This window comes from Lissotriton helveticus, chromosome 1_1 (assembly GCF_964261635.1).
Source record: "Lissotriton helveticus chromosome 1_1, aLisHel1.1, whole genome shotgun sequence".
In the NCBI taxonomy this organism is placed as follows: domain Eukaryota; kingdom Metazoa; phylum Chordata; class Amphibia; order Caudata; family Salamandridae; genus Lissotriton; species Lissotriton helveticus.
In genome coordinates this window covers 129,656,623-129,680,056 of record NC_136057.1, presented here as the reverse complement: position 1 = coordinate 129,680,056, position 23,434 = coordinate 129,656,623, and the positions used below count along the sequence as shown (strand labels likewise).

General features: G+C 47.2%; 1 protein-coding gene across 1 annotated transcript in view; it reads left to right on the top strand.

The window, feature by feature from the left end:
- Positions 1 to 23,434, top strand: part of LOC144759902 (uncharacterized) — a 197,229-nt gene that overhangs the window by 44,430 nt on the left and 129,365 nt on the right. The window lies entirely within an intron of this gene.

Below are 23,434 nucleotides of genomic sequence, written 5' to 3'. Positions count from 1 at the left end.
ACTCCACCTGGTCAGGGTTCTCATTTCGGCCGGATCTTTGGTCGGATAATCTTGTTCCCTTATTAAACAATTAATCAGAAATTTTAATATCATGAGCTGGATCTCAGCTTTCCTTTGAGACATGGCTTCGCCAATACTTTCTGGATCATCCCCTGTACGGATGAAACGATATATTCTGTCTAGATCTTCTTTCATATCCGGTAGGGTGTCCAAATACCCGGTCACCCGTCTTACACGTATGGAATATATAACCGTACTATCATCGCCTGTGACTGGATCATAGCGGCATTCAGTAAGAGCTCGTCGGATTTCTGCAACTGACTTATATTTGGGCATACGCTGTAACGCACGTTCATGTAACTCGACTAACGTTACACGTTGGTGTGGCGGCGGGGTACCAGGAGGACCTCCTCCTGCGGCCCCTAAACTGGAATCGTCGACTGATACTCTTCGTGCTGGCAGAGTGACTGATGTGGCGGGAAGTTGTACTACGGGCTGGACCGGGGGTACCGTAGCAGGTACTGCAACAGGTGCCCTGGTGACTGGAGGAGCAGGAATTTCATCATTTACAGGAACTGACGGAACAGGATTTGCATATTCTGGGACTGTGTCGTCCAAATAGGACAAGATAAAAATATCAGCTGCGGTCGGTTTGTGACGTAGCTTGGTCGGAACTAATGGTGGCGGAAAATTACTGGATGCCTCCGGGGTCGCTTTTGGCAAGCCCTCGGCAAGAAGAGGATACATACCCTTAATGAGGGCTTTCCTCTGTCTGTCTGACTGTTCGGTTTTAACTCGTTCACCTATTTCGATTAATTCCCTTTCTTGGGCTCTTTCTATGGATTCTCTACTTAATTCTGACTTTCTGATTTCTTTTTCGGTTCTTTTATGAGATTCTTTGCGCCATAACTCGATGGCATATTTCTGTGACTGTCTGGCTTTCTTTTTCCATAATGCTTCTTCTACTCGCATGATGCACTCGGCATCCCACGTACCTGATACGGGCCATCTATACTTTTCCTCTAACTCTTTGGTGTACTCCACCCATAAATCTAGATACAATATGGCACTTATGCCATGCTTTTGATACATAAAATGACCTGGACTGTCCCTAGGCGGGACAGGAACTGCTTCTTCTAACAGACCTTTTCTAGTTTTTAACTGACGTAGTTTGGAAAACAAAGGCATGACTGGACTGTAATCTAGACACAATACAATACACAATGAACACGATAATTACACCACTTTCATTCCACGACATTAAAATACATGAATGACATTTTAAAATAACAGTCTTGACAAAATACTACCTGGAATACTGAAAACAGAATACATGAATTTTCTCGAGAACAGAACTGACTAGAACAAAAACTAGATGCACTGATGAAACAGTACGAAACTTACCGGTCTCATAAAGAGACGCGTCAGGACCCGCATCCACCTAAGTGGACACTTCGTGTTGGATCTGTGTACCACCAAACCCACGGACCAGAGTCAATTAGATTGACCCTGTCTAGATACTACCCCAGCAACGGTACTCACCGGGCAGCAAGAACGGAAGGCCTCGGACTGGACTGGACTGGACTGGACTGCTACGACGCCGGACGGACACACTTCGGACTTCTGTTACGGGTGGGCCTCCGGATACCTCGGACCTTGGACTCTCGGCTTGGGCTCTGGTCGGGACTCGCCGCGTTCCTCCACCGCCTCGTCTGGATGCTGGACCGCAACCTCCGTCTCCTCCGTGGGCCTGAGGGATACTTGAAGCAGAAATATCTGCACGTGGCCGGTATGGTTCCGTCACGGCTGCAGAGGATCAGGGGGCTTGCGTGGCTTCACCGGCGCGTGGGGAAAGGGCAAGTCCCTATTCGGGCGCCATTATGTGGTATATAAATAAATAATACCGGATCTATTTTTGACTGGATATAGTAATAACAGATAGCTCAATAAATAAGAGTCAAGATTCGAGGTAGTAGGAGTTTGCAGGTTTTAATACAGCATAAAGGACAGGAACAGGACAACCTGCACAGGACTAGGATGGCAGCGCTGCCGGGGGCAGGATCGGAATCGGCGTAACATTTAATAACAGTGCACAAGTATATATACTAAAACAATTGCATTACAGTACATACAATAGGCGGAGCAGTGGGTGTGGTCAATAGCAGTCGCGAAAGATAAGGGTGAAAGTAGGTGTAACAAGAGGCGTGAACATAGACATGTGATGTAAACGTAACAGAATATGTCATAAAATGGGGCGGAAACATGGAGGGGGCTACCTAAGGAGCTGGAACCTCTAACCTAGTGGTGCGCGCAAACTGACAATGACGTGTTACTAGGAGAAGCTGGGGGCTATGACTTCTGCGCTAGGAGCAGAGACTGAAGTCTGGAGAGTCAGGGCGACATGTACCTAAACACTATCTAGTATCTGATGTTTAGAGAACATGTTGATAGAATCCAAAAGTTATCAGGGCAAAGGCTAACAGACACTAAGACTGGTGCATGCATTATTCTACATGTAGTGCGTGTTGAGGAATATTAAATGACCATAAATACAGTATTTCTCTTACATGGAGACGTAAAGGCTAGACGATGACTGAAACTATTGATGCGATTCAGTAGCTTAGGAATGCAGAGAAGGAGAGCTGGACTGATAACTAGAATCATAACATACTCTTGGCAGACTGGCAGGCAGAGCCAGGCCGAGCCGGGCACTGTGAGGCAGGAAGTAAGTGAAGGGTCAGGGATACAGGTGGGGGCTGTATCGCTCCTCAGCGAGGGCTCAGGAGATAGGAGCTGAATCTGGTGTCCGGGCCCTTTTGAGGCCTAGAAACGGCGACTTTACAATGAAATAACGTGCACACTGAGAAAACGTGGCAACGTAACTTTACATAGGCCTAATACTCGTAGCTTTCACGAGAACTGGAAACTGGCATACTAGAGATGGACACAACTGTAATTGCGTCTTTAATCGATCACGGAGAATACATATGCATATTAATCATGCACATACAACATAGGATGGGGAACACGTAGGGACACAGAACATGGCAACATTTACTTTTCCACAGTGTGTCCATGGCGGTGATAGAAAGGAAGAGTTTATTTCTTACAGAATGCTCCACCCACAGATCTGCTTCCTCCTCAGATAGTGACACCTACCAACTCCCTCCGCAGCATTCCACATTGGGTGTTGCCTCAGAGACCCCTGGATGTCACAGCTCTGTTGAAGAGACTGCAAGAACTTTGTGTGAAGTGTTAGCCGTGATTATTTGAGGTGTTACATGTGACTGTGCAGATCTGTGCCCGCCTTGTGCCCACCCTGTGTGTAGGTCTCTTAGAGTAGGTGATGGCTGTGAATGGCCTGGACGAAGCCTAATCTTTCACTACAAAATGTATGGAAGTGATTTGTGTGTGCGAGACAGTGTGTATGTGCTTGTTTTTAATTGTTCCTCTTGGGTGGATACATTATATATGAGCGTGTAAGCGACTGATCCGTCTGATTACTTATTTCCAGTGTGTAGGTCTTTGTGCCTGGAGATCAATTGTGTTTCACGTGTGTGTGTGTGCACGACAGAGCACAATGCATGTGTAATTGTGCAGCATTGAAAAAGTGGTTAAGAGATCTGGTTTATTACATTAATACATTTATAAATAAGGTGTGAGGCTGTACAAGTGAGAGTTGGAGTTTTTTGTCACATCTGTGAGTACACAATTGAATGAACTTTTTAAAGAGCAATTTATTTTGTGTGCGTGTTTGTTGCAAACATTTTGCGTGTGTGTTGCAAGCATTTTGCCAAAGACAAGCCTGCCTGCTGCCAGGCACACCTGGCTGCATTCGCTAGGACCAGGAATCACGTAGTATACTCAATATTTCTCATCTTCAGCATAAGATCTATTGTCTTTCCAGGTTCACAGATTTTAGTATCTCGACTTATCTCGATTTTAGAAGCAAATGGCGTGTATGCGAGCCACACATATCGAATAATCTGGTACTCAACAGCCCTCACTCTGGACCAACAAACAATAAAACTCTTCTACATCCTCAGATTGAGGAGTCGTTGAAAGCAGCTTTACTAAACCCATTCTCCCTAGGCAAAGATAAGGTAGAAATACTCAAATTATTAGAATCTCCTAAGCCGGATATCCTGTTCTTAACTGAAACCTGGTTGTCAGAGGAATCTACTCCAGATCTCCAGAAGCCATACCCAAAGATAACCAAAAGAGAACAAGCTCAGAGGAAGAAGTGAGATAGCAGCAATTATTCACCAGTGGATCCACACATCTCTTTTACAAATTACTCATACTGAAGGGGTAGATCTGCTTCCCTTTCTCAAGTTTGGAATTGATGACTACAACTTGGACGCTAAAGATAATGAATTTGATGAGTTAATGGTGTTGTTGAGTTTACACCAGCACATTACATGCTCCGCTCACAAAAAACGAAATCCCTTAGATCTGATATGGGCTTACAATTTGAATCGACCCAATATAATCATCCCTTCTTGCATATGGTCCAATCAGTATTTGATCAGCTTTTGTATTCTGGTAGATTTTTCTAACTTGATCCACAAGCAGGAAATTAAAACCATATGCAAATGGCGAAAAATAAATACAGACCAGTGTGATCAACACTTTCAAACACCTCCCCCCTCTTACATTCAATTGAAGGCATTCTATTCTCACTCTGTGGCTCAGACATGCTAGTGACCCACACCCCTGCAAATCCAACAGCGTGTTATAAACCGCACCAGACCAGTGCCCTGGTACAAGCCAGAGTTAAAGGAGGCAAAACCTACATTGCATCGACACTGGCAGGAAAAAGATGATAAAGAGAGAGCAAAACCAAATTTAAAATTGAGCTTGAGGAATATAAAGGCACACCCGTTCCATGCAAAGTCCTTTTAATAGGCAAATAATTAAAAACTTGTTTTACATCCTGATTGATTTGTCGCCCTCAGCTGAAATAAAAACTTCCCTGACTCCTATCGAGCCATTCTGTGACAATTTAAATACTTAACAAAAAAAGTCTTCGAAGATAGTATAAACAAATACAGCAGCAGTAATTCTGAAGTTAAGTCTGAAAGAACTCAACCACCTTATCCTTGTTTGAAGAAATAAACAATCACCCTGAATTTGTGATCAAGGTTAAATCCGGGACACCAACTGACCCTTGCCCTCCAGCAGGCATGGACTCTCTGACCTCAGCAATCAATCAATCAGCATTTATAAAGCGTACCCCAATAATATCTGGGCGCTGAGGGTGCTGCCTCTCCGTCGAAAAGCCAGGTCTTGAGCAATCCCCTGCAGAGCGTTTTCATCAATTCAGCAGCTCAAGCTGTTGCTCCAAGCACATTTCAAAATGCTGTAGAGCTCACTGTGAGAAGTTGGCCTGGCATATTCTGTCCACTATTCCAGTGGGCACCATGCACCAGTCCAAACGACCCTTATTGATGGTAGGTTTAAAGACAACCTTTATAGAAAGCTATCCTAGTGGTAGCTGTGGAGAGAAGCCTTCAGGCTATTATTATTATTATTAAAAGGGATTTGGTACCGCGCACATACACCAATTGGTTTCTTGGCGCTCGAGACCAGGTGGGAGAAGAACATTCAGGGTCAGGGCAGCTAACCGTGGGCCAGACGGAACAGGTGGGTTTTCAAAGAATTGCGAAAACAAGGATAGTCGGTGGACAGACGTATAACAAGAGGGAGGGAGTTCCAGGTAGCGGGAGCAAGAAAAGAGAAACAAGCACCCCCATGTTTCTTGCGGTTGAACCTGGGAGTGATCAGAAGATTGTGGGACGAAGATCTGAGGTGACGGGAAGGAACATAGGCGTGCAAACAAGAGGAGATAAAGGCAGGGGCAGGCTAAGTCTTGAAGGAATGTAAAGCAGCTTGTTTTACCAGTCTATAATCTCATGAATGATCAAATGAAAGGAGAACCACACCAGGTATATAAAAAAAATATATGTATTTATTCTAAACACACCCCTCTAGTATCCTTATGAAGCTAGAGGCAAAAGTACAATACAATAACTTAAATAGCACACAGTAAATTAGCACAGTATACGTTTTGCCCTAGTGGCCTCATAAACCATATACTAAGAAAGTAGTATAAGTACCGCTGTGATCATAGAGACAAGGCCTAGGGCTGTAGAACAGCTGGGGCAAACAGGAACCACCGAAGGTAGGGACGCAGGAGACCCACGGGGTACGTGTGCAGTGTCTAAACACAACCGCGAATCACCATTGACTTCTATGGAGAAAGTTAATGTTAGAATTTTAAAGAATAAGGACACTTAGGAGTGGACTACGGTAAAACCCCTTCAGTACTGGACACTTCAAGAGTCAAGACCCACGGGCGCACCGAAGTACTCGTGTTACCTCACCCAGGGAAGCCGAGTTCATAGTTGTCTTTTCGTGTCGGGTTTCGTTGTCGTTTCCTGGGGAGAGCTGCAAAGAAGTGCTGCAAGCGACCAGAAGAAGAGTGTCCGGATAGATCCAAAAGTGGATCGCAGATCTGAAGAACCTGAAAGCAGAGGGGACAGAGTCTGGGTCACTAGCCAGTGACCAGGAAGGCGACAAGAAGATGTGAGAAAAATATAAACAATTGATAATACATGCAGGGAGGAGGGAAGTAGAAAGCACAAGCCCAAAATTGAAAAAACAAACTTGCATTTATTGCTAAGTATACATATTCATGTTAAAAACATCTAATACAAAAACATAAAAGCCAGGTAATCATGTAAATAATCAATTGTAATCGATTCTTGTATTTATAGCACGATTACATGGACAGTGTTAAAACAGTGGCGAACAATATAAGTCATCGACGCGCGTTTCGGCGTTATCACGGGAACGCCTTCTTCAGGAGCCACAATACATTCAAGTTCGTTAAAAAAGACGAAGTTATGCGTCTGGGTACAAAGGAGGCCAAATGTCAGTCTCCAGTATGAATATTATCAAAAATAATCAGTAGCGTGAACCACAGTGCGCCGCACTCAGAATAACTGCTAGCGTCCAGCACCAATGTTTTCCGTACGAATATGGATTATGATAACGTAAATAAGAGGGAGCCACGCTCTGGATATCTGCTCTTGTTCACCTTTTCTAGTTTCAGTACAAATATGTTAGGCGATGCACAATGACATCAACCTGCGGGGGCCAAGGTCCGGATACCTGTTGGCGTCCCGTAGCTGTTGGAAGTGTATCTTTGGTGCGATTATATTGAAGGGCGAACAATAGCATCAACCTGCGGGTGCCGCGTTTAGACTATCTGCAGGCGTCCCACAGCCGTTGGAAGAATATCCTTGGTACGATTACGATGGAAACCGAACCGTGACATCAACCTGAGGGAGCCACGTCTAGGATATTCGATAGCGTCCCGCAGCCGTTGGAAATAATGGTGACCAGTGTCTAAACACAACCGCAAATCACCATTGACTTCTATGGAGAAAGTTAATGTTAGAATTTTAAAGAATAAGGACACTTAGGAGTGGACTACGGTAAAACCCCTTCAGTACTGGACACTTCAAGAGTCAAGACCCACGGGCGCACCGAAGTACTCGTGTTACCTCACCCAGGGAAGCCGAGTTCATAGTTGTCTTTTCGTGTCGGGTTTCGTTGTCGTTTCCTGGGGAGAGCTGCAAAGAAGTGCTGCAAGCGACCAGAAGAAGAGTGTCCGGATAGATCCAAAAGTGACCATTATTTCCAACGGCTGCGGGACGCTATCGAATATCCTAGACGTGGCTCCCTCAGGTTGATGTCACAGTTCGGTTTCCATCGTAATCGTACCGAGGATATTCTTCCAACGGCTGTGGGACGCCTGCAGATAGTCTAAACGCGGCACCCGCAGGTTGATGCTATTGTTCGCCCTTCAATATAATCGCACCGAAGATACACTTCCAACGGCTACGGGACGCCAACAGGTATCCGGACCTTGGCCCCCGCAGGTTGATGTCATTGTGCATCGCCTAACATATTCGTACTGAAACTAGAAAAGGTGAACAAGAGCAGATATCCAGAGCGTGGCTCCCTCTTATTTACGTTATCATAATCCATATTCGTACGGAAAACATTGGTGCTGGACGCTAGCAGTTATTCTGAGTGCGGCGCACTGTGGTTCACGCTACTGATTATTTTTGATAATATTCATACTGGAGACTGACATTTGGCCTCCTTTGTACCCAGACGCTTAACTTCGTCTTTTTTAACGAACTTGAATGTATTGTGGCTCCTGAAGAAGGCGTTCCCGTGATAACGCCGAAACGCGCGTCGATGACTTATATTGTTCGCCACTGTTTTAACACTGTCCATGTAATCGTGCTATAAATACAAGAATCGATTACAATTGATTATTTACATGATTACCTGGCTTTTATGTTTTTGTATTAGATGTTTTTAACATGAATATGTATACTTAGCAATAAATGCAAGTTTGTTTTTTCAATTTTGGGCTTGTGCTTTCTACTTCCCTCCTCCCTGCATGTATTATCAATTGTTTATATTTTTCTCACACTGTTAATTCCCTGTATTACAAATTCAGTTTCTAACAGGGGCCCTTGTTGTTCACATTAAGGCGACAAGAAGATGCCAGCCGATGTCGGGTGATTTCATTTGATGTAGGTGAAGCTTGACTCTTCATCCACGAGGACCATGAGGCGTCGACGACAACCAAGGGCTGGATTTGAGCTGTCCCAAATCGGATGTCGAGTGCTGCAGCGTCGGTATCCGGATTGGACCCAACAAGCCTTGGCAACAGCAACCCATGCAAGATGACAAGATTGGCTTCGGAGCGGACCAGCAAGGTCTGAGGGACTCACCCTTCGGACGGGAGTCAAGGCACGTCTGGAGCAACCAGGGAAGCCCAAGAAACAAAGTAGATTTCTTTGTGGGGTCTCACCAGTCGACCGACCAGGGATCGCGAAGGGGCCTCGAGCAGGAATGCAAGAAGCTGGCCCACGGAACACTCGTGGAGTGTATGCCTCCAAGCTTCAGTGCAAAAGGTGCTCAGGGCTTGGCTACAAGTAGTCCAATGCACAAGTTCGGGAAAGCTCGGGAAGTCGATGCTCTAGCAAATGTGCTGGATGTCCAGGAGTTCCGGTCTCTCGTGATGGCTACAGGTCTCAGCTTTCCTGGGGACTCGTGTCGGCCTCGGTGATGTCTGGTAGTCCGTGTCCTGTGTCGCAGATTCTTCTGGGTCCAGCGGGAGCCTTGAAAATGCAGGCCGGCAAGATGCTTCTTTGGTGCCTGTTTGAACACCCCACACCCAACAAATCCAGTGGAACTATCAGCCCAACCCATATTGTTCCATTTCATCCCTCTTACAGCAGATCAAATTCGGAAAGAGGTGCTCACCACTAATTCAGGCAGCCCAATGGACGCTTGCCCACCTAAAATAATGCAAATCTGCCCAGAACAGCTGAGCCTGTCTCTAGAAAAACTATTTGCTCAAAACCTAAGAACTAACACCTTTCCAGATAACTGGAAAATTATATCGATTATGCCTCTATTGAAAAAACCAAATCTAGACTGCGAGGATCCAAGCAATTACAGACCAATAGCTAGGATTCCTTTCGCCGCGAAAGTTTTCGAGAAACTTTTAAACAAACAGTTATCCCGTTACCTGATGGACGGTAATTGGCTGGGCCATTCTCAGTTCGGTTTTCGCGAGGGACACGGAACGGAGACTGCTTTACTCACAGCAGTGGAAGAACTTAGGAAGGTGTTGGACAATGGAGCGAAGGCCGCCTTGGTGCTATTCGACCTATAAGCGGCCTTCGACACGGTCAGCCACGAGATTCTCCTAACTGGCTTGAGAGCAGCAAAAGTTCACGACTCAGCATGTACCCTCATCGCTTCCTACATAGATAACAGAACCTTTTCGGTGGAATTAGGAGGAGCTAAATTTAAACCATTTCACTCACCATGTGGGGTCCTGCAGGGGTCCTCGCTGAGCCCTACCCTTTTTAACTTCTATGTGGCCCCTCTTGCAGAAATTATAAGGGACTGTGGCTTCACCCCAATATCCTACGCTGACGATACCCAAATCGTGGTGTCCATCAGCAAGGATGTGAAGGAGACAGCAGAAAAATTCCAACTATGTATGCTACAGGTTAGCCAATGGATGAAAAAGAATTGTCTAAAGTTCAACGGGGACAAGAGTGAAGTGATGATACTAGGGGGCGACAAAAACATCTGGTCCCCCGCATGGTGGCCCAATAATCTGGGCAGCTGTCCAGATTCATCAGAAAAAGTGAAGAATCTGGGCATCACTTTAGACACCAATCTCTCCTTTGACACCCAAGCCAGCAAGCTGGCATCAACATTCTGGTTCATCCTAAAAATGATAAAGAAGATACTGCCCTACCTACCACAGGACTCGCGTAAGACAGTAGTGACAGCTTTAGCCTTGTCAAGACTGAACTACGAGAATGGCTTATATGCTGGAGCCAGGACAAAGATCTTAGCCAAACTACAACGCCTGCAGAACGCAGCAGCCAGGCTGGTACTCGGCATACCTAAGTTTCAGCCGATCAGCCATAAACTAAGAACCCTGCATTGGCTGCCAATTGCGAAAAGGGTAAAATTCAAATCATCGTGCCTGGCCTACAAGGCACTCCATGGAACAGGATCGCAATTTTTGAAGTCACATCTAAAACAATACGAACCAACCAGACTTCTTAGATCCAGCCAACTGAAACTCATTATCGAGCCAACGGGGGGGGGGGGGGGGCACGCAGCAAGAACCTGGAACCAGCTGCCGCTCGCTATAAAAATCAGCCCATCCTTGTAGTCCTTCAGAAAGGAAGTCAAAACCTGGTTGTTCTCTGCATAGCTCTAGTGACCTTTCTTGATAGCCGAGGGTCTGTCATAGCGCCAAGACGCCTTCGGGCAATCGCGCGCTTTATAAATTGACAAATCAAACAGGGTAGTCACTCCTTGACCCCAAGGGAGATTTCTTCAGACTTCCAGTCGAAATGGAACGTCGAAGGTCCAAGATATATGTTGCAGAGTTTCGTCCAGGGTAATCTAAAGTCCTAGGGACGGAATTCCTATACTTATACTAAGTTTTGGAGATGGACTAACTGTAAGGTCCCACCTATGGGAGGACCTGGGGAGAGGGTGGTTACACCCCTTCCCCTTTGTCCAGTTTTGCGCCAGAGCTGGGGCTGAGTGCCCCAGCAACCAGTTTGAACTGGGAAATGCACGAGGACACCTAGTGTGCCCCAGGCACTGTCTGAAAAGCATTCACTGAATTCACCCACCCTGCCCCAATACACTAGAGCCTGTCTGGGGAGGCGCTGGCACCTCCCTGGACAGGAAACCTATTGTCCAGGCCTCCCCTGCAGGAGTTCCGTCCAGCAGCAGGAGGTCAGACTCGTGTCTGTGGTAGCAGCATCCATTTTGTGATGCTGGGGCTCTGTTTAACTTTTACCGGTTAGACCAGTGTGCTCTATCTGGCACTTAGTAGCCTTGATAGTTAGGCTTGCCTTTTGCAGGGCATCCAAAACATTTTTCAGGTGGATCAGGTGATCTTCCCAGATGGTGCTAAAGACAGCAATATCATCTAGATAAGCTGCACTGTAGTCTTCCAAGCCTGTTAAGACTTTGTTCACCAACCTTTGGCAAGTGCATTTTTCAGACCAAAGGGCATTACCACATAATGTCCACTAGGGGTTTAAAATGCTGTTTTTGGCTTTGCATCATCAGCTAGTCTGATCAGCCAGTAGCCAGCTGTTAGATCAAATGTGCTCAGAAATTTGGCAGAGGCCAACATATCATCTGCTCTGGTTATTGGATGGGCATCAGTCCTAGTGACCACATTGAGACCCCTGTAGTTTACACAAAACCTCATCTCTCTCTTCCCACCCTGGTGTGAAGTTTGGGTACCAGGACTACTGGACTGGCAAAAGGGCTATCTGCGGGTTCAATTACTCCCAGATCCAACATTTTCTGGACCTCTGTCCTGATACAGTCCCTCACAACAATAATTATGTCCTAGTGCTCAAGGCAGGAACAATATTGTCAAGAAATCTGTGGCATCACAAGTTGCACCAAAATTACAACATACCTCCCCTCTTGCAATGAATTTGGGGTAGGGGATGCCTCAGTCTGCTGCCACTATTAAAATAGCCCAACTCTGATAGACTTAACAAACATTTACAAAGCCCACATTCACCTAGTGTAACATAGAAAAAAGGTGAGAAAGCGAGATGGCACCTCACGGGCGCAACACCAATGGGACCCCTGGCTGGTACTCACCAGGATGGCCCTGTTATCATCATTGGTACCATCAAGCTATAACGGAAACATGTCCTAAACCCAAAGGAAAGATCGTGCATGATGCAGTGAACAAAAAATATATGTGACTCAACGTACAACATTTAACACATAACACATAACACTCAATCAGCCCCGGTTCCAGGACTGATTGAGCGCCGGACTTCTCCTCACTACCGTAACAAGAACGGAGGGAGACTTAACAAAGCTTACCATTGGGAGCTGTGATCCTGTTCAAATTCCTCTCGGCTGGTATGAGAGGCTAGGATTATTGAAGGTGCGCAAAGCCCAGTGTCCTTTGCAGTGGCATTGAAAGGTATATGCCCTGAGGAAATTGCCTGATACAAACCAAGGCAATGAAACATGTCGGCTGTGAGTAGGTTGTGAATCGATTGGTAGTATTCATAACCTCCTTTTTTACCTCTATATATGTTTTGTATGCAACAAATAGGAACACAATTAAAGGAACTAGTCCTAGTTGAAGAATAGAATATGTGTTATGTGTTAAATGTTGTACGTTGAGTCACATATATTTTTTGTTCACTGCATCACGCACGATCTTTTCTTTGAGTTTAGGACACGTTTCCGTTATAGCTTGATGGTACCAATGATGATAACAGGGCCATCCTGGTGAGTACCAGCCAGGGGTCCCATTGGTGTTGCGCCCGTGAGGTGCCATCTCGCTTTCTCACCTTTTTTCTATGTTAAACTAGGTGAATGTGGGCTTTGTAAATGTTTGTTAAGTCTATCAGAGTTGGGCTATTTTAATAGTGGCAGCAGACTGAGGCATCCCCTACCCCAAATTCATTGCAAGAGGGGAGGTATGTTGTAATTTTGGTGCAACTTGTGATGCCGCAGATTTCTTGACAATATTGTTCCTGCCTTGAGCACTAGGACATCATTATTGTTGTGACTTAATGAGTGGAGGGCGTCCTAGTTCTTGTGTTTCCCTCTGTGCTCCTTCTTTTAGTCCTGATACAGTCCCTGACATGATCAAGTTGCCTGTAAATAGTATTTTTTAACAGGCAGACTGTCCCCAGTGTCCACTTCATGGGTGCACCAGGTAGTCTGAGTTGGAGTCAGTGAAAACATATGTCTAAACTGATTTAGAACTTGTCTGCAATCAGTTTGCTGCTGGTCAGTGGGGCTGCCTGCCAAGGCTACTCCATCAACTAATCCATCATCAGGGTTCTGAGAGAGCAGGTCTGGGAGAGGGTCACACTCTTCCTCCTGTCCTTCATCAGTAACCATGAGCAAGCCCATGTCTGCCCTGTCAAAATATGGTTTCAATCTGTTGACATGAAGCACCCTGTGGGGGCTCCTGGGAGTTCCAAGATCGACCAAATAGGTAGCAGATCCACCTCTCCTACACTCATGTTACTGAAAAACCAGGGTGAAGTCCCGGATATAACCAAGAATTTTAGGCCAATACCTCTGCTCCTTTAACCTGCAAAAACTATTGATCAGAGAATTGTTTCCAAGAGGTTCCAGGCTTTATAACTACTCCAGCTCTCAGATAATTCTTATCAATGGAATGTCCGCCTCACCACTCAAGGTTCAAAATATGATGCAATTTGATAATTACTTGATGAGGGTGAATCAGCTAAAACCGTATGTGGACAAAACTGCGATTGTAATTCGAAAGAATAAGGCCAACGTTTGGAACCAACTTTACTCGCCAACAAAAATGAGATTGTTAACAGAGCCTAAACCCACAGCTAAAAGCAAGAACCAGCAGGCTGGAGCAGTAGGAACTAAATGCAGATTTATGCTGAAACTACTTAAGAGAATAACCCCACTCCTCCCACTTAAGGCAAGAAAATCAATAGCGGCGGCCGTAGTCCTATCTAGATCGCATTATACCAACCGAGTATATTTAAGTTTACCCAATAACACCATTCATAGACTACATGTAATTCACACCGACACAGCTTGTTTACTACATCATCTTCTGAGGGGGACACACGCCACACCTATATTAAAATAACACATCCACTATCAGACCCTCTGTCTCAGCCATAAAGGGTCAAAAGGTCTAGCCCCTCACCTCATTGTAAACCAGGTGGAAATGCATGCACCGTTGTTAGATTTGGGGGTCTCTAATTGGCACAGGTAGGTACTTGTGACAAATGGGGACCCTCGCCTCTAGTCAGGATAAGGGGGATTACACTCCTACAATAACCCCTGCTCACCCCCTTGGTAGCTTGACACGAGCAGACAGGCTTTATTTCAGAAGCGTTGTGACCACATACAGTAACCCAGTGACAACACTACAAATGGACACCACCCAGGTTTTATATAAAAAATAAGTATACTTTATATATAGTTACCACAAGACCATAAACAACAAAAATACACAATACTGTTACTTTAAGATGGTAGATTAAGCTTGTCAGCATGACAGTACCAGACTGCACGCAGGCTCTGCAATGGCAGACCTTAGACACATTTTACATGGCTGCTTATTCTGTGGGTGGCACAACCAGTACTGCAGGCCCACCAGCAGCATTTGGATTACACGCCCTGGGCACACTCCGTGCACTGTCCTAGGGTCTGACAAGTAAACCAAACATCCAATCATGGAATCACTAATCAATACATCAATTTACAACAGGGAGCACTCGCACTGTGGCACTGGACAGCAGTGGCACAGTGCCCAAAGCATCTAAAACCAGCAAAAAACATGAGGCAACAGCAAAAATGGAAGGGAGACCCACACCAATGGTGCCAGGTCTAACACGTGTCCCCTCCAACTGAAAAGTGGGGAGAACTACCCTAACTCCTGGGAGTTCTCTTCACTAAGGGGGAAAAATCTGGACAGACCATCAGAAAGGGCGTTGGCGTGTTCTGTACCAGGGCGGTGTTCCACCGTAAAGTCCATACCCTGGTGGGAAATGGACCGCCTCAACAGCTTTGGATTCTCACCCCTCATCTGCATCACCCATCTGAGGGGCCTGCGGTTTGTCTGAACCCAAAAGTGAGTCCCAAACAGGTAGGGCCTTAGCTTCTTCAGAGCCCAGACCACAGCAAATGCCTAACGATCAATAGCACTCCAACTCTGTTCCTGTGAAAGTAACCTTCTACTGATAAAGGCTTCAGGTTAATCTAGACCCTCCTGATTCATCTGTGACAAAACATCACCCACACCATGCTCTGAAGCGTCTGTCTGAACGATAAACTCTCTTGAGAAGTTGGGTGCCAGGAGCACGGGTGCCGTGCACATGGCAGCTTTCAGGGCCTTAAAAGCTTTCTGACAGGTGTCAGTCCAGATCACCTTCTTGGGTTGCTTCTTGGAAGTCAGCTCTGTCAAGGGTGCAACAATGTTGCCATACCCCTTAACAAACCTCCTGTAGTACCCTGTGAGACATAAGAAAGCTCTCACCTCTGTCTGGGTTTTGGGGGGTTCCCAAGCCAGGATGGTTTCAATCTTGGGTTGTAGGGGCGCCACCTGGCCGCTCCCTACTTGGTGTCCCAAGTACACCACAGAACCCTGCCCGATCGGGCACTTACCCGCCTTGATCGTGAGGCCTGCCTCCCAACTGGCACTGAACACTGCGATGTCATCCAGGTAGGCGGCACTGAACTCATCCAGTCCAACCAATACCTGGTTGACCAACCTCTGAAAGGTGGCAGGGGTATTCTTCATCCCAAAAGGCATAACACAGAACTGGAAATGCCCATCTGGTGTGGAGAATGCTGACCTCTCCTTTGCCCCTTCAGTCAAGGCAATCTGCCAGTACCCAGACGTCAAATTAAATGTGCTGAGGTACCGTGCAGCCCTTAGCCGTTCATTAATCTCATCAGCTCTGGGGATGGGGTGCCGTCAGTCTTTGTGACGGAATTGAGCCCTCTGTAGTTCACACAGAACCGGAGTTCGGGTGTGGCACCCGGCGCCGCAGCCTTCGGGACCAAGACCACTGGGCTGGCCCAAGGACTGCTGGAGGACTCAATCACCCCTAGGGCAAGCATCTTTGAAACCTCCTCTTTGATGCAAGCCCTAATCCTGTCAGTTACCCTGTAAGGCTTGTGCTTCACAGGTAAGCTGTCTCATGTATCCACATCATGGACACACCAATGTGTGATACTACGAACCAGGGAGAACAGATCAGAAAACTGTCCCAGCAACTGGCGGCAGTCATTCTGTTGCTCATGGGTCAGGGTGGAAGAGAGGTTAACACCATTCACTGACCCATCGTGCTCTGTGGCAGACAGGAGGTCAGAAAGAGGCTCCGTCTCCTCCATTCCAGCATCTGTTGCCAATAGCATGCCCACTTCAGACCTCTCTAAGTGGGGCTTAAGGCGCTTGACATGTAGAACCCTCAAGGGGTTCCTAGGAGACCGCAAGTCCACCAAGTAGGTAACTAAACTCTTGTGCTCCACAACCTCAAATGATCTGGTCCACTTATCTTGGAGCGCGCAGGGCTCCACTAGGGCCATGACCCACACTTTCTGGCCAGGTTGAAGCTCTACCAGAGTGCATTCTGGTCATACCAGCGATTCATCTCCTCTTGGCTGGCTTCCAGATTCGCCTCAGCGAGTTGCCTGAAACTCCTAGTCTGGTTCCTGACGGCCAGTATGTAGCTATATACATCCTGGGGAGGTTTCCTGGGAGATTGCTCCCAGCCTTCTTTAACTAAACTCAGAGGTCCTCTGACCGGGTGTCCATAGAGAAGCTCAAAGGGACTGAACCCTAGAGATTTCTGTGGCACCTCCCGGTATGCAAACACCAGGCATGGTAAGAGGACGTCCCACTTACGCCTCATGGGTTCCTCAAGACCCATAAGCCTGCCCTTCAGGGTCTGGTTGAACCTTTCAAGCAACCCATTTCCTTGGGGGTGGTTAGGAGTGGTGAACTTGTAAGTCACACCACACTCCTGCCACAGGGACTTCATATACTTGGAAATTAAGTTGGTGCCCCGTTCAGACGCTACCTCGCGAGGGAATCCTACTCATGAGAAAATTCCCATCAGTGCTCGTCCCACCACTGGGGCCGTCACTATCCTCAGAGGTATGGCTTCCGGGTACCGGGTGGTATGGTCCACCAAGACCAGGATTAACCTGTTGCCCATGGCTGTCTTGGGGTCCAGCCCCCACAATGTCAATCCCCACCCTCTCAAAGGGGCTACTGACCACAGGGAATAGCTGGAGAGGAGCCTTGTGCTTCCTCCCACTCTTTCCACTTTCCTGGCAAGTCTGACCGGTCCTGCAATGAGTATCAGAACTCTTGTGCATTTGGGGCCAGTGAAAGTGGGCAACAAGCCTTTCAAAAGTCTTGTCCTGCCCCAAATGTCCTGCTAATGGCACATCATGAGCAGGCCCCAGTAGGAAGGCTCTGAACTTCTGGGGTACCACCAGCACACGGGCTGACCCAGGTTCAGCAAACAAAGGCTCACTATACAGGAGACCATTCTCCCAGTAAATCAAGTGTGACCCTGACTGATCACCTGCTGCCTGGCTTGCAGCCTGTTGCCGCAAGCCCACAAGAGAAGGGCACTCTCTCTGCTCCTTGCAAAATTCTTCCCTGGTGGGGCCTCCTTCTTGCTGCCAATGGGTCAGCTCAGGCAGGTCCCCCAGTTCAGCTACTTGCTCCCCGGTAGGCTCCAGTGCATCCTCCTCAGGTTCTACCTCCTCCTGGGCCGTGTGAACTTCGGGGGCCGGTTTCCCGCACCCCTCGCCACTTCTCTCTAAGGCAGGTTCCTGGGCCTCCCTCTCAGGCTCCAGGTCCTCTTGAGAACCCCTACTGGCTGACATTGACTGGGTAGTCACGCACGCCCAGTCAGGCAGTCCAACCATCTTCAAGTGAGTTGTTTTCTCCACCTTTTCCCAAGGGGAGCTCCCTAAATCGTTCCCCAACAAACAGTCAACAGGCATGGCGGGCCTCACAGCTACCTGAAGAGTACCCAAGACTCCCCCCACTCCAAGGGAACCTGAGCCATTGGACAATGACTCTGTGTTGTCGGCGTTAACAACTCGGCAAAATGCATGAGGGACAATCTGCTCCTGAGACACAGGGTGACACCTGACGGCTGTCACACTGGCTCCTGTGTCTCTAAGAGCCTCCACCTTATGGCCATTGATGGTCACCCACTGCCCATATTTCTTAGTGTTCCTGGGCAGCTGAGCTTCTGAGATCATCTCACAGTCTCCTAAAGAGACAAGGGTCATCTGTGCGGGACCCCACCCACCTTGGACATCAATGATATGATATGATATGATAACAGATACTTATACAGCGCACGTACACCAACGGTTTCTTGGCGCTTTAAGGACAGGCTAGGAGCTTGCACAAGGTATGAACGATTAACTGTAGGCTTGGGAAAAGAGCAAGGTCTTCAGAGCCCTCCTAAATTGGGAATATGAGGGGATTAAACGAAGAGTTGGAGGAAGAGAGTTCCAAAAAAGTGGAGCCTGTAAAGAGAAGCGCAAGCCACCGTGTTTCCTACGTCTAAAGGTACATGTGGACAATAGGTTAGTGCCCGAGGATCGGAGGACACAGGAGGGAGCATAACGGTGGATCAGGGAGGCGATAAAGGCGGGGCCTTGCAAAAAAGAGGGCCTTGTGGATCAAGCAACCGAGTTTGAAGAAGCTACGCTGGGCCACGGGGAGCCAGTGGAGGCTCCTAAGAACGGGTGTGGTGTGACTAGACCTGGGCTGGCCAAAGACAAGTCTGGCGGCCTGATTCTGAATAAGTTGAAGTTGACGCATTTGGTAGACAGGTATTCCAACATAAAGTGAATTAGCATAGTCAATCCGAGATATAACCAATCCCAGAATGACTTGAACAAGGGCGTCTTGAGAGAGAAATCTACTGATTTTCCTAATGCCACGTAAGTGGAAGATGCAAACTGATACCACTGATTTAATTTGGGCCCTCATGGAGAGATCACAGCTAATAGTGACAGCTAATGGTGTTCCAGGGGTTACCAGGGGGCCCTGTCAAGACCAGATCAATCTCCTTCCCCAAGGCTACACTAGCCATCTGCCGGGGCGAAGCACCAGTGGAGGCTTGTTTACCAAACATGCGGCACCTAGCATCATTCGCATTATGACCCAGGTCACCACACTTGTAACACTTCAGGGGCCCCTGGGGAACAGGACTACCTGTTGTGGCTCCTTGCTTCTTGCCTTGGTTCCCTTGGGGACTACTTTGGGGTCCTTTGTGGAACTCCTTTTGTTTACCCTTGTCCCCCCTACTCTTCTGCTGGGGACCCCGCCCACCTTTTGCTGAGTCTCCCATGTGACCCTTGTGGACCCGGGTGGTCACCCAGCGGTCCGCCTCCTCAGCAAGCTTCCTAGGGTTAGTCAGCTTGCTATCTATCAGATGCTGGCGTAGCTCTGGAAAACAAGTATCAGACAAGTGCTCCCATGCAATCAAATCAAAGAGACCATGAAAATCATTAACCTTGCTGCCTTTTATCCAAACATCCAATGCTCTGCAAAAGAAAGTGACATATTTAACCCAAGTACTGTTTTCTAACTTTTTGCATTTCCTGAACCTCTTCCTATAAAGCTCAGGTGTCAAACCATATCTAGACATTAATGCATCTTTCATTTGGCTATATGAATTGTGGACTTCAGATGGCCAGTCTAACAATGTGTCTCGTCCCTCACTAAGGAACCTTCCCCACATCCCCGCTCCCCAATCTCTCTCAGGGACCCGGTGGGAAGACATGGCTACCTCATAGGCTCTGAACCACTGACCAATATCATAATTTTTGTAAAACACCTTCACCACATCCTTGGGAATATACACTCTACTTTCTGTATGTACTGACGGTACACTGCCACCAGAGGGAGTAACTTCTAAACTTTTGGTTTTAAACTCCAACTCCCTCAAAACTTTTTCATGCTCAAACTGCATATTCTTTTCCTCAATATCTAATCTTCTAATTTCTAATTTCAGTTGCCTATTCACCTTGAACTTGGTCATCTCTATTTCATGCCTTCTTGATTCCTCTCTGTCCTCCAACTCCTCTGGTGACAAACTTTTGCCAGAACCAACGATACATGCAGGGGAAGGTACTCTCCTTCCTCCTGAGCCCACTGGCCCTTCCTGTTGCACAATTGCATGGTCATCCTCCTCAATCTCAGGAGTTTTCCTTGCTTCTACCCAGGCCCTCAGGGCCTTGTAGAACTCTTCCTTCACTCTGAACCCAGAGATGGAAACATTGAACTTTCTGCAAAAGTACTTCAGCTGCTTTACTTTGTAGCTCTCTAGCTTCTCTTCTTCCCATTCACAATCAATAGAGGCAATGGATTCTGTATCTCCCATGACAACTGAATCAGGCATCTTTCAAAAATAGAACAAAAAATCCAAAAAGGAATCTACCAAAAAGTATGTGGTATCATTATGGTCTGCACTCACTAAGTAGTGTTCATCAGTCACTGTACATGAGTCACAAAAGCAAATCCAGAATCCTTCCGCTGACCAACAATGTTAGATTTGGGGGTCTCTAGTTGGCACAGGTAGGTACTTGTGACAAATAAGGACCCTCGCCTCTAGTCAGGATAAGGGGGATTACACTCCTAAAATAACCCATGCTCACTCCCTTGGTAGCTTGGCACGAGCAGACAGGCTTTATTTCAGAGGCGTTGTGTGTTAAGCATTTGCGACCACATACAGTAACCCAGTGACAACACTACAAATAAACACCGCCCAGGTTTTATATAAAAAATAAGTATACTTTATAAAGAGTTACCACAAGACCATAAACGACAAAAATACACAAAACTGTTACTTTAAGATGGTAGATTAAGCTTAGTTCAGTTCAGTTCTTAGATGCGAAACTTTGCCTCAATGTACCTTAGGTTGTGTTGCGCTTCCACGACAAGCAATGTCGCAGCAAGGGAAATGCGGCAAAGTTCAGGTGCAAAGAAATAAAAACGTGAAGATCTTCCAGATGCGGCACGCTTCTCGGGGATGCACGAAGTTCTCGGTTCGATGCGTGGACTGCAGCGGCGACACCCTTATTCCGTGATTCGACGGCAGCCCATCCAGCTGCGACACTCTTCTCCCACGATGCGTGAAGTTTCCGCACGATGCGACAACTAAAGCAGCGACATCCAAGATGCGACGGCAGCAGCTCCGACGGCGGCGAGCTTCTCGGGGATGCAAGTTGCTCTTCTTCGATGGGGTGCAGTTTGACAGTTCCAGCGGGGACACCCTCCTTCCGAGTTGCGACGGCAGGCACAGCGACATGCTCCGACCTCGTTGCGAGATTCTTCTCCTGATGCGGTGCAGTATGACAACTACAGCGGTGACACAATCCTTCTGAGTTGCGGTGGCAGCAGCAGTGACAGCGACACGCTTCCTCTTCGTTGCGGCATGTTTCTCTCCGATGCGGTGCAGAGCGACAGTTCCAGCGGCGATACCCTCCTTCGGAGTTGCGACGGCAGGCCCAGTAACAGCGACATGCTTCTGCTCGTTGAGTCGCGCTTCCAGCTCCTTGCGACACGCTGTTCCTCAGAAGGCCCAAAACAGCAGCAGGCACTTCCAAAAGAACTCTGTGGAGCTGGGGGTTCCAAGCCCTTGGAGATCCTTCACAAGTTGAAAGCAAAGTACACAGAGTTCCTTTCTCCTTCCTTTGGCAGTAAGGCAACCACTGCAGGCCAATCCCCCAAGCAGCAGTTCAGCTTGGGAATAGTCTCTCCTCAGTTTCTTCAGGTTCCTCTCGTCAGTAAAGGATTCTTCTTGTAATCCAAAAGTGATCTAATTTCATGGGATCAGGGTCCCAATAATTATACCCCAAAATCCTTTGGTCTCTGAGGGAATAGGGGCCTTTGCCCAGTCCAAACCAATTCTGAAGCACTCTGACTTCTCCTTTCCTTTCACAGTGCAGGGCAGGCACATCAGACGCCCCACAGGAGGTGGGGCCAGCATTGTGGAAGGCAAGTACAGTCCTGGAGCACTTTGTTTACAGGACTCCTTCTCTTCTTTCAGTGTGCAGGGCAGAGACATCAGCCGCTCCCCAGGAGGTGGAGCCAGCATTGTAGAAGGCATGCACAGCCCTATTCAAGGTTCAGGTGCAACTCCTCCCTCCCATCTAGATGCAGATCTCTCTATTCACCACTGGGTGACTCAGCCTGTCTCTTGGAATCCCCCAGCCCTGTCACTCACAAAACCAGACAAAGGAATACACAACCTAGCAGAGGCAGGTTTGAATGGTTAGACAAGCAAATACCTACTTTCTCAAAGTGGTATTTGCAAACACAGAATATTAAAATAAACTTGACTAAAAGATGTATTGTATTATTCTGAGTTCAGGCGTACTAAACTCGAATTTCTACCATGTTCTCTGAGTCTGTTAGGATTATAAACGTGTAATAATCTAACAGCCCATTCTGGCCTATAGAGAACAGGTAACCTTGCAATAGTGAAACACGAAAATGGCGGTAATTCACTAGTAGGACATGCCACACACATCAGGGCTTGCCCGACCTTATTCTTACAATGCACCCTGCCTTGGGGCCTACCATAGGGGTGACTGATATGAAGAAAAGGGAAGGTTAGTGACTGGCAAGTGGGTGCACTTGCCCAGTCAGCATGACAGTACCAGACTGCATGCAGGCTCTGCAATGGCAGACCTTAGACATATTTTACATGGCTGCTTCTGTGGGTTGCACAACCAGTGCTCCAGGCCCACCAGCAGCATTTGGATTACACACCCTGGGCACACTCCGTGCACTGTACTAGGGTCTGACAAGTAAACCAAACATCCAATCATGGAATCACTAATCAATACATCAATTTACAACAGGGAGCGCTTGCACTGTGGCATTGGACAGCAGTGGCACAGTGCCCAAAGCATCTAACACCAGCAAAAATACATGAGGCAACAGCAAAAATGGAAGGGAGACCCACGCCATTGGTGCCAGGTAAAACACCCTTACAAAAGCAGAGATCTCCTCACTTGAATTTTCTTTCTATTCTGAATTTATAGAAGATCAGATCAGGTGGACGCAGCTTTGTGGAACAAGCTCCTTCCATCCAGAGCTCTCTACCGGCTAAATCCATTTTGAATCCAACTTCAAGTGTTTTCCCAGAAATCTGACAACCCACAAGCCTATTCATACTAGATTCTTCCGGGTCTGATTTGTTTTCTCCTCTTTTATGTATTTCTGATTCAGTTCCAAGAAACCTCAGATTGAACATGC